We start from the raw sequence: 13,127 nt of genomic DNA, 5'->3' as shown, positions 1-13,127 counted from the left end.
ATCGTCACTTAGCCAGCGCCTCACAGCATGTTAGTGGCAGAGCGGGGACTTAGGTGCTCGGCTAAAGCTTCTTTTCCAGGGTATACATGGCAGCATCATGAAATGTGAAAACATCCCTGCATCACATTATTCGTTTTAGATTTCCCAAGGCCTTCTGCCTGTAGCCTCTAGTCTGGACATAGCATCACTATCTTTTTTTTTTTTTTTTTTTTTACCACTTGTTTTGAATACTAAAGAGGAAAATTGTTAGCCTGACCTTTCAGCAGTCACATCTGAGACCCTGAAGGTTTTGTTCAGTCTCTTTGTGTCCAGTGCTTGGGAGCATTTATGCCGGCAGTGAGACGTTCCAGCCAGGCGAGTGTCACCATGCTGCTCACCACAGTCATCAGCTGTCACTTTGCAACCTAGAGTGGCAACAAAGTTGTCCCTGCTTGGTTTTACCAGCATACATTGTTGTCTCCATGATGTTTAGATTGTGAGAAATTCTCAAGTTGAAATAAGCAATCCTAAAACAAGCAGTCCAGCTTGGTAGATTTCTTCCCTTATCCGTGCAGACCTCAGAACTAGATGTTCTGCTCTGGCCTCATTGCCATGGTAACCAGTGGTGAGGCAGGTGGAGAGAGCTGTGGTTCCACATGAGAGGCCCAGAAAGGAAGCAGGTCATGGAATTTCTAAACATCATTTCTGTCCCTGTCCCTTAATAAGAGCGTGGCAGCTTTCAGACTTGCTGCTAAAGACTACATGGGACTTTTTTGGTAAGTGTATTAGCTAGCTTTCTAGCATGGAGACAAAATACCTAAGATAATCTATTATAAGGGGAAGATGTATTTTGGACCACGATTTCAGAGGTTTCAGTCCATTGTCACTTGCTTGGGGTCCATGACAAGGCAGGATGTTTTGGTGGGTGCATGTGGCAAAGCAGAGGAGATCTGTTTACTATGTTTTAGCTGTGAAGCAGACGGAGAAACGGGGGCGGGGGGTGCTGAGATCCCAATATCCTCTACAATATCTCCAGTGCCCTACCTTCCTTCCACCAGGCCACCCCTACAGAATCCAGCATCTCCCAGTCACACCATGGGCTGTCAACCAAGCCCTTAGCGTGTGGAGCTTTGGGGAACATTTAAGATCCAAACCAGAACAAAGTATAATAATGAAAGATATCTTAAATATATAATTTTCCACTAAGTTCTGGAGTATTACTGTAAGATTCACAAGGAACATAAGTTAAATAATAATTTTCACCCACTTCATAAACATAAAACAGGGCCAGATTAACAGTAACATGGCCAGTTTTGTTAAAATGTGGAATTAAAAAAATAGAGTCAGATGTTTCACTCTTACTTAGAAATATTAGTTACTGTTTTTAAAAACAGAGCCATACATGCTTCCTAACCACTGCTAAGAATAGTGAAGTCACCTCAGGATTGATGAATGCTAAATTAAAGGACTGTCTCAAGGTAAGAAACAATTCACATAATGTTCAGAATAATTTGTTTTTGTTTTTGTTTTGGTGCTGGGAATGGAACCCAAGGATGTTCTACCTCTGTGCTACACCCCCAACTCTATTTTAACTTTTTTTAATTTTGAAATAGGTTCTCACTAAGTCATGGAGGGTCACCCAAGCTGCTGAGGTTCCTCACTAACCTGCTCTCCTCCTATCTCAGCCTCCCAAGTACTGGAATACAAGGGTGCGCCACCATGCCCAGCTAGAAGTGCTTATTTAGTCTACTTTTCTTACAGATAGGAAGGCTCCTGATGTATATTTCAATAATCTCAATTACAATAAATTTATAAACCTCTCCACAATAAAGAAGTCTCACTGCCCAGATTTTTAAATACATCTATACTCCATGTAACTTCAACTACAGCACCCTGAGACCCCAGCCCGGAGGCTCTCCCGCTCGCTCTTCCTCAGCACAGCACTAACACATGGGTGGTTCCAGTACTCAGATTTCCTATTTGATAGCTTTTGGAATTTTAATATGAAACATAAGCCATCAGGAAGTACAACTAGTGGGGAATGGAACTTAGAAGTGAATGGAAGAGAAACTTAGAAATAAAATGAATGTTCGTCTCTATTTCTTATAATAGTGAACTTCTGTTTACCCAAATGAGTTCCAGTATGGAAATCTGATGTCACTTCCTACCACCCGCCACGGAGCCCAAGCATTTAAGACAACCTTCTACATCCTGGCAGCTATGAATGGGCCTGATACTAAACAAAGATGTGCTGTTGCTATTATAGAATCACTAACACATTTAGAGATTTTCTCCCATTTGCTACATTTTAAATGACATAGTAAAAAACGAAACAGAAAAAAATTCAGAATAAAAACTAGAGATTCCTTAAAAGCCTGGACTCTAAAGATGTAATTTTTTTAATAAAAAGGAAAATAATACAACAATTTAAACTTATGAACTCACATTCAAAGAAACTTGTTCATTCTTTTGGCAGCGTCTTAAAATTCATCAGACCCAGCCAGTTGGACTCTGAAATAGTGATGAAAGCCCACTTTATGTGGATGTATCCCTGGAAACCACATTTGCCTTCCCACCACTAGAGTTCTCCGAGAATAGCACTTTCTCCACCCCCCAAAAATCTGGCTCTGAGTTCTCCTACAAGGGTGCTTCCTGCAGACAGAACTGTGTTCTGGCTGCAAGCTTTCTCTGTTTCTTGGTCCAGGCAGCCCCTCAGGAGATCTGGGACATGGCTACATAACAAGATGGATGACTCACACATGTTAGGGCACAGCCCTTGACCCCGTGGCCTGCCATTCTGTCACTGAGAGAGACAGCTCTAAGAGACAGTTCCTTGAGTCCAGGAAAGTTTGTTCCTCCTGACTTTCCCTCTTTAAATAAATGGATTTTTCCCTCGGAGGGGGGTCACCCAGGGAACAATTGTAGCCCATTTTTAATCAGGTCCTTTTCATAGCCACAAGCCATCTTTTAGGGTCCCCATGGATGTGTAAGGATATGCTTTGGAGGAATGACAAAAGAGGTGTCCGAAGATGGGAAAAAGATATATTGGGAAATAGCCAGAGTTGGGCCCGTCTCTTCCCCTCACACCTTTCCGCCGTGCTCCCCAGACGCTGGCCTGCGACCCCTGGCTTTGCTGCCCGGAGCCGCCCACTCTACTCCGGAGTCCACTGGCAAACCGGCAGCAGCCCTTGCTGTCACCTCATGCCCATGTCGCAACGGGGTGTCAAGCTCTTTGGAATGTTCCAAGGCGCTTTACTGTTGTTGTTGTTTTTATTGTCGTTAGTATCATCATCATCATCATCATCATCATCATCATCAATCATTAGGAAATAGAAAATATCTCAAAAGAAAAACAACATGGCAGAAAATTACAAGATGAAAACAACTGTTAAAAGTCTATAATAAACCAGGCATGGTGGTGGTGCATGCCTGTAATCCAGTACCTGGGAGGCTGAGATGGGAGGATCACAGGCTTGTGGGCAGCCTCAGAAACTTAGGCCTTTGGCAACTTAATAAAACCCTGATTCAAAATAAAAAATAAAATAGGGCTGGGGGTGTAGCTCAGAGGTAGAATGCCCCTGGGATCGATCCCCAGTACCACACACACACAAATAGTCTACTAATGTGCAGCCTTTTTTTTTTTTTTTTTTTTGCAGTACTAGGGATGGGACCCAGGGACATTCTACCTCAGAGCTACTACACCCCAGCCCCATTTTTTTATTCTTTATTTTGAAACAGAGTCTCAGTAAATTGCAGAGAGCCTCACTAAGTAGTTGAGGCTGTCTATGACCTGCAATCCTCCTGTCTCAGCCTCCCAAATGCTAGTATTACAAGCATGCACCACCGCACCTGGCTATGTGCAGCCCTTTGAGACGTGTAGTCACAAACTCTGGTGCTCTGAAGAGCCCCTTGCCTGTCATGGTCAAGATTGTCCCCCTTCCCCAGGTCCCAGTGCTCCTTGCACAAGATTCTGCTTTCTCTTATAGAGCATATCTGACTATATGACTGCCCCCACAGGTTACTCTAAGGTGGGACTATGGCTTATTCTCCTCATATATGCACAGTCTTTGAGTCTGTGCCCAGCACAAGAATGAGCCAATGAATGCAAATCAAAAGTTAACCTTTTGAGCCGGGCATGGTGGCGCACGCTTGTAATCCCAGCATTTGGGAGGCTGAGACAGGAGGATCGCACAGGTTCAAAGCCAGCCTCAGCTACTTAGTGAAGCTCTTAGCAACTTAGTGAGATCCTGTTTCCAAATAAAGTATAAAAAAGGTCTGGGAGTATAGCCCGGAGATAGAAAAGCCCCTGAGTTCCACCCCTATTACCACAAAAAATAAAAGTTGGCCTTTCCAAGTCGGACTGGTGGATCACAGTTCGCGGACAGCCTCAGCTACTTAGTGAGGCCCTCTGCAATTTAGTGAGACCCTGTCTCAAAAGAATAAAAAATAGAGCAGGGGTTGTAGCTCAGATATCAAATGCCCCTGGGTTCCATCCCCAGATCCCCCCCCCACCACACACACACACACACAAAGTTGACCTTTCTACTTGGGAAGCTGAGACAGGAGGATCACGGGTTTAAGGCCAGCCTCAGCAATTGAGTGAGGCCTCATTTCAAAATAAAAAATAAAATAGAGCTGGGGGTGGGGTATAACTTAAGGTAGAATGCCCCTGGGTTCAATTCCAAATGCCAAAAAATAGTTGACCTTTCTTAGCTCTTTATATTCTCTCCCTGAGATTAAGTTCTCCTTAATCTCCAGTATATTACCAAGATCAGTAAATCCTAGTGGCTCAAATCCATACCCTCTACCCCAAGTGCTCAGGGTTACTAACGTGGGTGATTCTCTATTCACTGGCTGGAGTAGACTCCTCTTACTTTCTTCCTCCTTCCCGGGGAAACACTAACTTCAGTCTTGACTTCACCTCATCTCCATTCAATAGTATCTTTCTCCTTAGGAAGGTTTCTCATAAAGTGAGTTTTGTGACAGGGACCTTGATTTTAGCAAATATCATTTTCACATATATTCAGTCACTCAAAAATCATAGTAGGACAGTGATAACTAGTAAAAGAAACAACACTTTTTCTATTTTCTGGGATTAAGATGCATTTTAATGTCAATTCTTCAAGGATGATAATAATATTTTAGTTATACATCTAAGCAGTACTCAGCATTTAATGTGTGACAACAACCTTACTAATTTAGTACTATACTATTATAATATTCCAGATCCAAGAATGATAAAACTAGGACATAGAGTAAATAATTCCCAGGCCCTGCAGCTCTACACCACACAAGATGGAAGGAGAAGAGACCATTGCATTTCAGGAATTTGTTTAAATTCAGCTCTAACCTGATTTCAGTTTTATTTTTAAAATATGAGAATGAATATACTTTTTTATCCTAGAGTTATCCTGTTCATTACAGAATATTAGTATTACGCTCACATTCCTCACCTTTCCAGTTTGTTGTAGACATATTTGAAAGAGTGGGTGTGAAAGAAATATTGGCACTTAACAAATTTTAGGTTGTGGCATGAGAGTCCATTTTATGGGAAACTCCCAGAACAAGACATCCATCTTGTGACAGTCTTATGTGGAAAATACAAAATCCGGGTACTTGCCTCTCTGTCTGACATTACCCCTTGTGGCCATCAAAACAGCCATGTGTACTGCTGAGCTCACTGTGCCATGAAAGGGAATTTCAAATGCAGAGATATTAAATGATCCTGGAACTCTGCCAAGTTCCTGCTGCCTTTTGAATTTCAAAAATGATTCTGATATTTAGCTCAAGAATAAAATATGGTATAAAATACACAGCCATTTCCCTGCATGCCAATCATATGTATTGTTCATTGACAAATTCAAGATTCCAACATGCTGCTGAAATGGAACCATTTTCCAAAGAATTTTCACAACTGTGAATAAATTGAACTTCATCAATGTTACTTTTTGTGAGAATTATACTTTGGACAAGTGGCAGATGGAATTTCTTTTCTCTTGGAACAATACCCTGGACTGAGGACTGGTATAGCCAGATCATATGGTAAACCAATTTCCAGTTTTCTAAGGAATCTCCACACTGATTTCCATAGTGGTTTAACTTGTTTGCACTCCCACCAACAGTGTAAAAGAGTTCCTTTTTCCCCACATCCTTGCCAGCATTTGTTGTTATTTGATTTCTTTACACTTGCCACTCTGATTGCTACTTTGATGGCGGGCGGTTAGATCTTTTGCCACTCTGATTGGGGTTAGATGGAATCTCAGTGACTCCATCAACAGATGAATAGATTGCAAAATTATGGGAAATACACACAAAGGAGTTCTACTCAGCAATAAAGAAGAACAAAATCATGTCATTCGCAAGAAGATGGAAAGACCTAGAGACCATCATGCTATGTGAGATCAGCCAAGCACAGAAAGAGAAGGGGCATATGTTTTCTCTAATATGCCCAAACTAGGGAGTATTAGAATACCAGAGGGACTCCAGACAATGGAGGGAAACCTCAGCAAAGCCAGAAAGGAGGGGTAGGGGAGGAAGAAGGCTGAGGTTAATTAATGAAAAACGTACATTTGAATATGTGCATACATGTGAATATAACATTGTTAACCTGGACACTCAGTATTGGAAGGGAGGGAAAAGGGGAAGGGGGAGGGCACCAAGTATTGTGTGAATATATGCCATTGTCAACATGATCCACATTATGATGTGAGAATATAGTGCGCCAATAAAATAATAAATAAATAAATAAATAAATAAATATAAAAATTAATGGCTTCTGACATTTTTCTCCTATAAACTCTAAGGAAATGGAGGGTAGGAGACACCTTTTTGTACAATATTAGGATTGAACCCATGGGCCTCCTAACTCTGAGCTACACCCCTAGTCCAATTTAATTTTTTATTTTGAAACAGAGTCTGGCTAAGTTACCATGCCCTGCTGTCTTTCAGCCGGTACTTTTCCTACCTAAGCCTCCCCATGAGTGCTGAGCTCACAGGCTTGCACAACTGTGTCTGTGGAGCCACTTCTGATTCACCTGTTATCTCCAACCTCTGGGTCAATACCAATAAGTATGTAGTGGGATGGTAAATGAGTGTGTGCTATGAGCAACACAACTTCCAGATAAGGAAATGTGTCACGAGAGGCGTGGAGTGGGAGTGCAGGAGGAAAGCAACTCAGTGAAGCCCCAGAATGTGTGCGAAAGAACAATTGGAGTGCTGTGTATATGCTCATCAAAAATGCTTACCAATGTTTTTTGAAAATATGCTCATAAAAGAAGAGCTTCTGATTTCAGCACTCTAAAATAGAGAAATAATTTCTTCGGTCTGAACTCTGATCTCACTTTGAGGACTTGAAATTGGTCGCGAGGTTCTATAACTTCAAAATGAGAAATTTACCTGGCAATGTGTAGAAAATGTAGCCAGGTATAGCGAAGCATGCCTATAATCCCAGTATTTGGGAGGTAGAGACAGGAGAGTCACACGTTCAAGGCTAGGCTCTGTGACTTATAGAGACCCTATAATCCCAGGATTTGGGAAGCTGAGACAGAAGGATCTCAGGTTCCCAGACAGCCTCAGCTACTTAGTGAGGTCCTTTGCGGTTTAGTGAGGACCAAATAAGAAACAAAATAGGGTTGTTTCCAAATAAAAAATAAAATAGGGCTGAGTATATAGAGGTAAACTGTTCCTGGGTTCCATCCTAAGTACCGCAAAAAAGAAAATGTGCCTTTTGTTTTGAGGTCAGCGCAGCATCCCAGGCATCTCAGTATCTATTTGTTGTTTTCCCTTCTTGTCAAAGAAGATGTTTTTCTTTTAGGCAACTTTCCCCTAAAATTAATACCTTAGTTAAAACAAATTACTTTGATAATGGAAAACCCAGCCCAGAGTAAAGAAGTTGCTCATATTTATTATGACAAATCACATTTTTTGTGTGTGTGGTACTGGGGATAGAGCCCAGAGGCATTCTTCCTCTGAGCTACACTCCCAGCCTTATTTTTTATTCTTTGTTTTTTGAAACAGGGTTTCACTGAGTTTCAAAGGGCTTCACTAAGTAGCTGAGGCTGTCTTCAAACAGCAATCCTCCTGTCTCAGCCTCCCAAATGCTGGGATTGCAAGTGTGCGCCACCACGCCCGACTCACAAATCATATTAAGGTAGCACTTTTCATTTTAAAGAGAGACAGTGGGCAAGTATAGTTTGGCTGATGGGTAAGTGCTTTCCTCTTTATGTCTTCATTAGGTGGTGCCCTGGTAAGTTCCTAGAAGGTGGCAAAAGAGTGCAAAGGGAAATAAAAGATGTAAAGGAACATTTGGTTGATAACTTTGATAAGTTGCTTATTAACCTAGTTCTTTGAAATACGTTATTGAGTATTTAATTAGATAGTTTGGGATATGAAGCATGATTGGGAATGTAAAGTTTGCACAGATGAGAGCTCTAGGATAATTGGCTTAAGACCAGAATATATTCCGTTATGCCAAAAGACAATATGGAGAAGTGGAGTGAATTATACATTGTGCTTTCTTTCAACACTGAAAGAGAACACACTATAGTAGGTAAAACTGCATGGCTTTATTTTTCAAACAAACTTATTATTTTAATAAAAATACTAATCATAATTTGTTCATTTACTTACTGATTTTTGGTACTGGGGATTGAACCCAGGGGCATTTTGCCTCCAAACTACACTCGTAGTCCTTTGTATTTATTTATTTTTTTATTTTAAAAGAGTCTTGCTAAATTACTGAGTCTCACTGTATTATTAAGGCTGGCCTTGAACTTCCAATTCTCCTGTCTCAGCCTCCCAAGTACTGGGATACAGATGTGGGCCACCATTCTGGGTATAATTTCTTTTTTAAATCTTTTACTGTGCCTTTTACACTACTAAAGATTCTATTCCATAAAGTGAACATAGAGGCACACACCTGTGACCCTAGTACTTGGGAAGCTAAGACAAAATGATCACAGGTCCAAATCTAGCCTCTGCAACTTAGTGACACCCTATTTTAAAATAAAGAATAAAACGGGGCTAGAAGTGTCACTCAGAGGTAGAATCCTCCTAAGCTCATCCCCCGGTATCACTGTCACAAGAGGAGAAGGAGGAGAAGGAGGAGGAGGAGGAGGAGGAGGAGGAGGAGGAGGAGGAGGAGGAGGAGGAGGAGGAGAAGGAGAAGGAGAAGAAGAAGAAGAAGAAGAAGAAGAAGAAGAAGAAGAAGAAGAAGAAGAGGAGGAGGAGGAGGAGGAGGAGGAGGAGGAGGAGGAGGAGGAGGAGGAGGAGGAAGAAGGAGAAGAAGAAGAAGAAGAAGAAGAAGAAGAAGAAGAAGAAGAAGAAGAAGAACAACAACAACAACAACAACAACAACAACAACAACAACAACAACAACAACATTACTACTGCTACTACTATATTGTTCTAGCAACAGCTTTAATTCACAAAGCAAAGCTTATGTGCTCATGGCATTAATTGCTGACTCCTAAAACTGTGATGCCGACATGTAACTGTGATGTTTGAAATACTCTCAAACACACCTGTCTCTGTTCTGTCTCTTTAGAGTGCTGGTGAAATTGAAGATATGTTGCCATAGCTTCTCATAAAAGCAAGAAAGGAGTATAAACTTTTGCTATGCTCTTCCTGTTGCCCTGTTCCCAGGCTATCTAACCTGCAGCTTTAGGGACAATCTTTGTGCATCATCTTTAAAACACTTCCTCTGGTCTGCACCCTGAGTTGTGGGTGACCACCAACACCCCAGAGATGCAGTGCACTACCCTAGTCGCTGGGCATGGCTGTGTGTGTGCAACAGTATGCCTGCCACTTTTTTGTTTGCTTGCATAAGATTCCTGGGAACTTCCTGCTATCCATCCTCATGGTTTCTTTTCACTCATAGACATCTAACAGATTTCACCAACCTCATAATTCAAATGAGGTTCCAACCAGTGATTTCTGGTGAGAATCACTTCTCCATATCTCCATTTGGGTATACCAAACTCCTGCTTCCTGTATCAGTGCCGATTCTTTTATTTATTCATTTTTTTCACAACAAAATAAGGACTTGGTCCCAAGGTGACTTTGTTAATGGGCTTTCTCATAGTACTTGGTCAAATACCTTTAGGAAATTTTCTTTCCCCTCCTTTTCTACATTGTATCTCCTGAAAATATGCTTTTAAAAAAAATGCCTTTTGTATCTACTCTTTGGTGCCACTAAGGTGAGCAAGGTCTGAAGTCAACTAGTGTAGGTGTGCTTACCAGGATTTAAATCCTGACAAGTCCCAGATGGGGTCACATTTGCAATCTGGCACAGTATCTTGCATAACAATGGATTCCAGTGGCCTAATTTCACCCTTGAGTTCCTGTAAAAATCTCATTCAGCAGCCCTCCACTTGGTGATCTATCTAGATTTATTGTGTCAATTTGGCAGAGAAGCTCAGTCTTCCATTTCCAAGAAAAATACAGGACTGGCAATCTCCCTGTGATAGTCCTCATTAAAAGCCAAAGCGTGAGAATTCACTCATGAGCTGTCCTCATTCCATTCTTTGGAGAATTCTCCATTTCCACATCATCCAGCCTCAGTCTTCTCCCTTGAGTTAAATTATTCTCTCGGATTCATTGAAAGGATGTTGCATCCCTCTTGAAGTCTCACATGTAATGCTTCTCAATTTCTTTGCATTTTGAAGACTATATTATTGCTGTATTATTCCATGTTTTGCTTAGAAAAGAAGCTGATTATTTCCTGAAGTAAAATGCTTGATACCTCTGATTATCCATGCAATTGGGAATTCAGGGGACACAAGATAATTCTGAAGAAAGTGATTTCAACAAAAAGATTGTATTTTTTATTACAGCTACCTGCTCTAAAATTACTAAACAACTTAATAAATAGACATTTAAAATTCTAGGGACACCTATTATGATGATTAATATCCATTCACTAATAAAAGAAATTTATTGATTGCTAGCTGTGTCAAACAGAAGTGTGGGGTACTAGGGATTCAATGAATTTAGAAGAATCATCTCAGTCTCCCAAAGTTCTCAGAGTGAATAAAGTCTAGTCACATTGCAAGCATGTAAATAAACAAGGTCATGTGACAGACGTCATATGAGGGAGGAAAAGCTGTTTTCAGAGATCTGATGATGGTATTGATCACCATCCTACAGAGTGGGTGGGAGGACCCTGGGCCTACTATGGTGAGAGGGGCCGGGTCCAGGAGGTATTGAACCGTAACAGAAATAGTGGCCACTGAAACTGGGGTAGACAGCTAGGTTTGCCATGAGAAAAAGCCAGAACTTTTTCCTGTGGGCAAAAGGAGGCAATTGGGGTTTAAACAGTGAGATACTATGGCCACATTTGAGATATAAATATGTGGGCAGAGAGATCATGGTGGAGCAACAACCCATGGAAGCGATAGCTGTGGAAATGGACAGAAGGGAGCAGAGAAGAAGAGCAATGAAGGGTAAAAGTCTATTTGAGTTTCTCAAACATTTGTTCAGGATGGTTGCAAATTAAGAAAGAGGGAGAAATCCAGGGTGATCCCTGCCCCAGGATTCATTTTTAGGTAAGTAGGTATGGGGTGGTTCTACCAACTAAGTGAGGGTGTAAGAGGATGTAGGTCAGTCTGAAGGGCTTCAAGATAATGAGTTTTTTTTTTTTTAACATACTTGGTTTGGTCTGAAGTATCCACATGGAGAATTGCAACGAATAATTACATAAGTCTATCAGTCAGGCTTAAAAATGTCCTAAAAGAATCAGTTAGCTTTGCATTCTGGCCAGCTGAATTTCAGGTACTATGCTAAGAAGGAAGGCAACACAGATGAATATGAAAAGACCCTCCCTGGAGTTTAGAAGGAAATAAAGACCCAATTACTTATTATACCTTTTTCTAATATATGAGGTATATTAATTTTATTCATATAAGTGATTTATTATATACACTAAAGACTTGTCAGTACTGACTTTATTTGCCTTTCAGCCACATTATTTTAGGTAATTCTTGATCGTTCTTAAGAGTAAGTGGCAACTATCAAAGCAATGGGCTGCTAATATGATAGTCTTTCTGATTCCAAGGATGTAAGTAAGAATACACAGTTTACTCTAGATGGAAAATAATTTATTTTAAAGGTTGTATTTCTTACAGTATATGCTTTAAACACGTTTTGTGAAGGACAAGTTTTTATACTTCCTAAGTCAATGAAGATTTGGCAGGATTGTGTCAAGTCAGGTAGAAGTAGAACTACTCAAAGATTTACTTTTGCCCCTTTAAAATGCCAGCTCCTTGGCCGGGCATGGTGGCGCACGCTTGTAATCCCCCCGCTTGGGAGGCGGAGACAGGAGGATCGTGCAGGTTCAAAGCCAGCCGCGCTGGCTTAAGAGACTCTGTTTCCAAATAAAAATGTAAAAATAGGTCTGGGAGTGTAGCCCGGAGGTAAAAGGGCTTCCAGGAACCCCAGTACCACAAAAAATAAAAAATAAAAAATAAAAAATAAAATAAAATACCAGTTCCCTTTGAATAGTAAATATATCATATAAGCGCAGTTGGTTTGAAGGTAGGAAATAATATTTTAAAAACAATTTGGGCATGGTGCCACACCTCTCTAATCCTAGTACTGGGAGGCTGAGACAGGAGGATCACAGGTTTGTGGCCAGCCTCATCAACTTAGAGATGCTGTTTCAAAATAAAAAATAAGCCAGGCACGATGACACACGCTTGTAATCCCAGCATTTGGGAAGCTGAGGCAGGAGGATCGTGGTTCACGGACAGCCTCAGCTACTTAGTGAGGCTCTTTGCAACTCAGTAAGACACTGTTTCAAAATAAAGAATAAAAAATAGGGCAGGAGGTCAAATGCTCCCATGTTCCATCCCCAGACCCTCAAAAAAATAAATAAATAAAAATAAAAAATAAAGCCGGGGGTGTTGTTCAGAGGCAGAATGCCCCTGAGTTTAATTCTCAGTACCTAAAGAAAGAAAGAAAGAAAGAAAGAAAGAAAGAAAGAAAGAAAGAAAGAAAGAAAATGTGTTATAAAGAAATCCCCATAGATATCTAATCTTAAATTCAGGAATTATCTTACAAAAATTATCAAGTGTCTAATCTTGCTTAAATAAACTGCAGAGACTGGAATCATCACACACAAAAATATGCTATGAAAGCCCAAGTCAAAACTC

The 13,127-nt window shown here is 40.8% G+C and overlaps 1 protein-coding gene across 9 annotated transcripts in view; it reads left to right on the top strand.

The window, feature by feature from the left end:
• Positions 1-13,127, top strand: part of DTNA (dystrobrevin alpha) — a gene marked incomplete at both ends in the record, with an annotated part of 145,520 nt that overhangs the window by 36,566 nt on the left and 95,827 nt on the right. The gene's annotated exons all lie outside the window — the stretch shown is intronic.

The sequence above is a fragment of the Muscardinus avellanarius genome (genome assembly GCF_963383645.1).
Source record: "Muscardinus avellanarius genome assembly, chromosome: 17".
Lineage (NCBI taxonomy): Eukaryota > Metazoa > Chordata > Mammalia > Rodentia > Gliridae > Muscardinus > Muscardinus avellanarius.
Note: the sequence above shows the minus strand (reverse complement) of the source record. Positions and strands in the feature narration are given on the sequence as shown.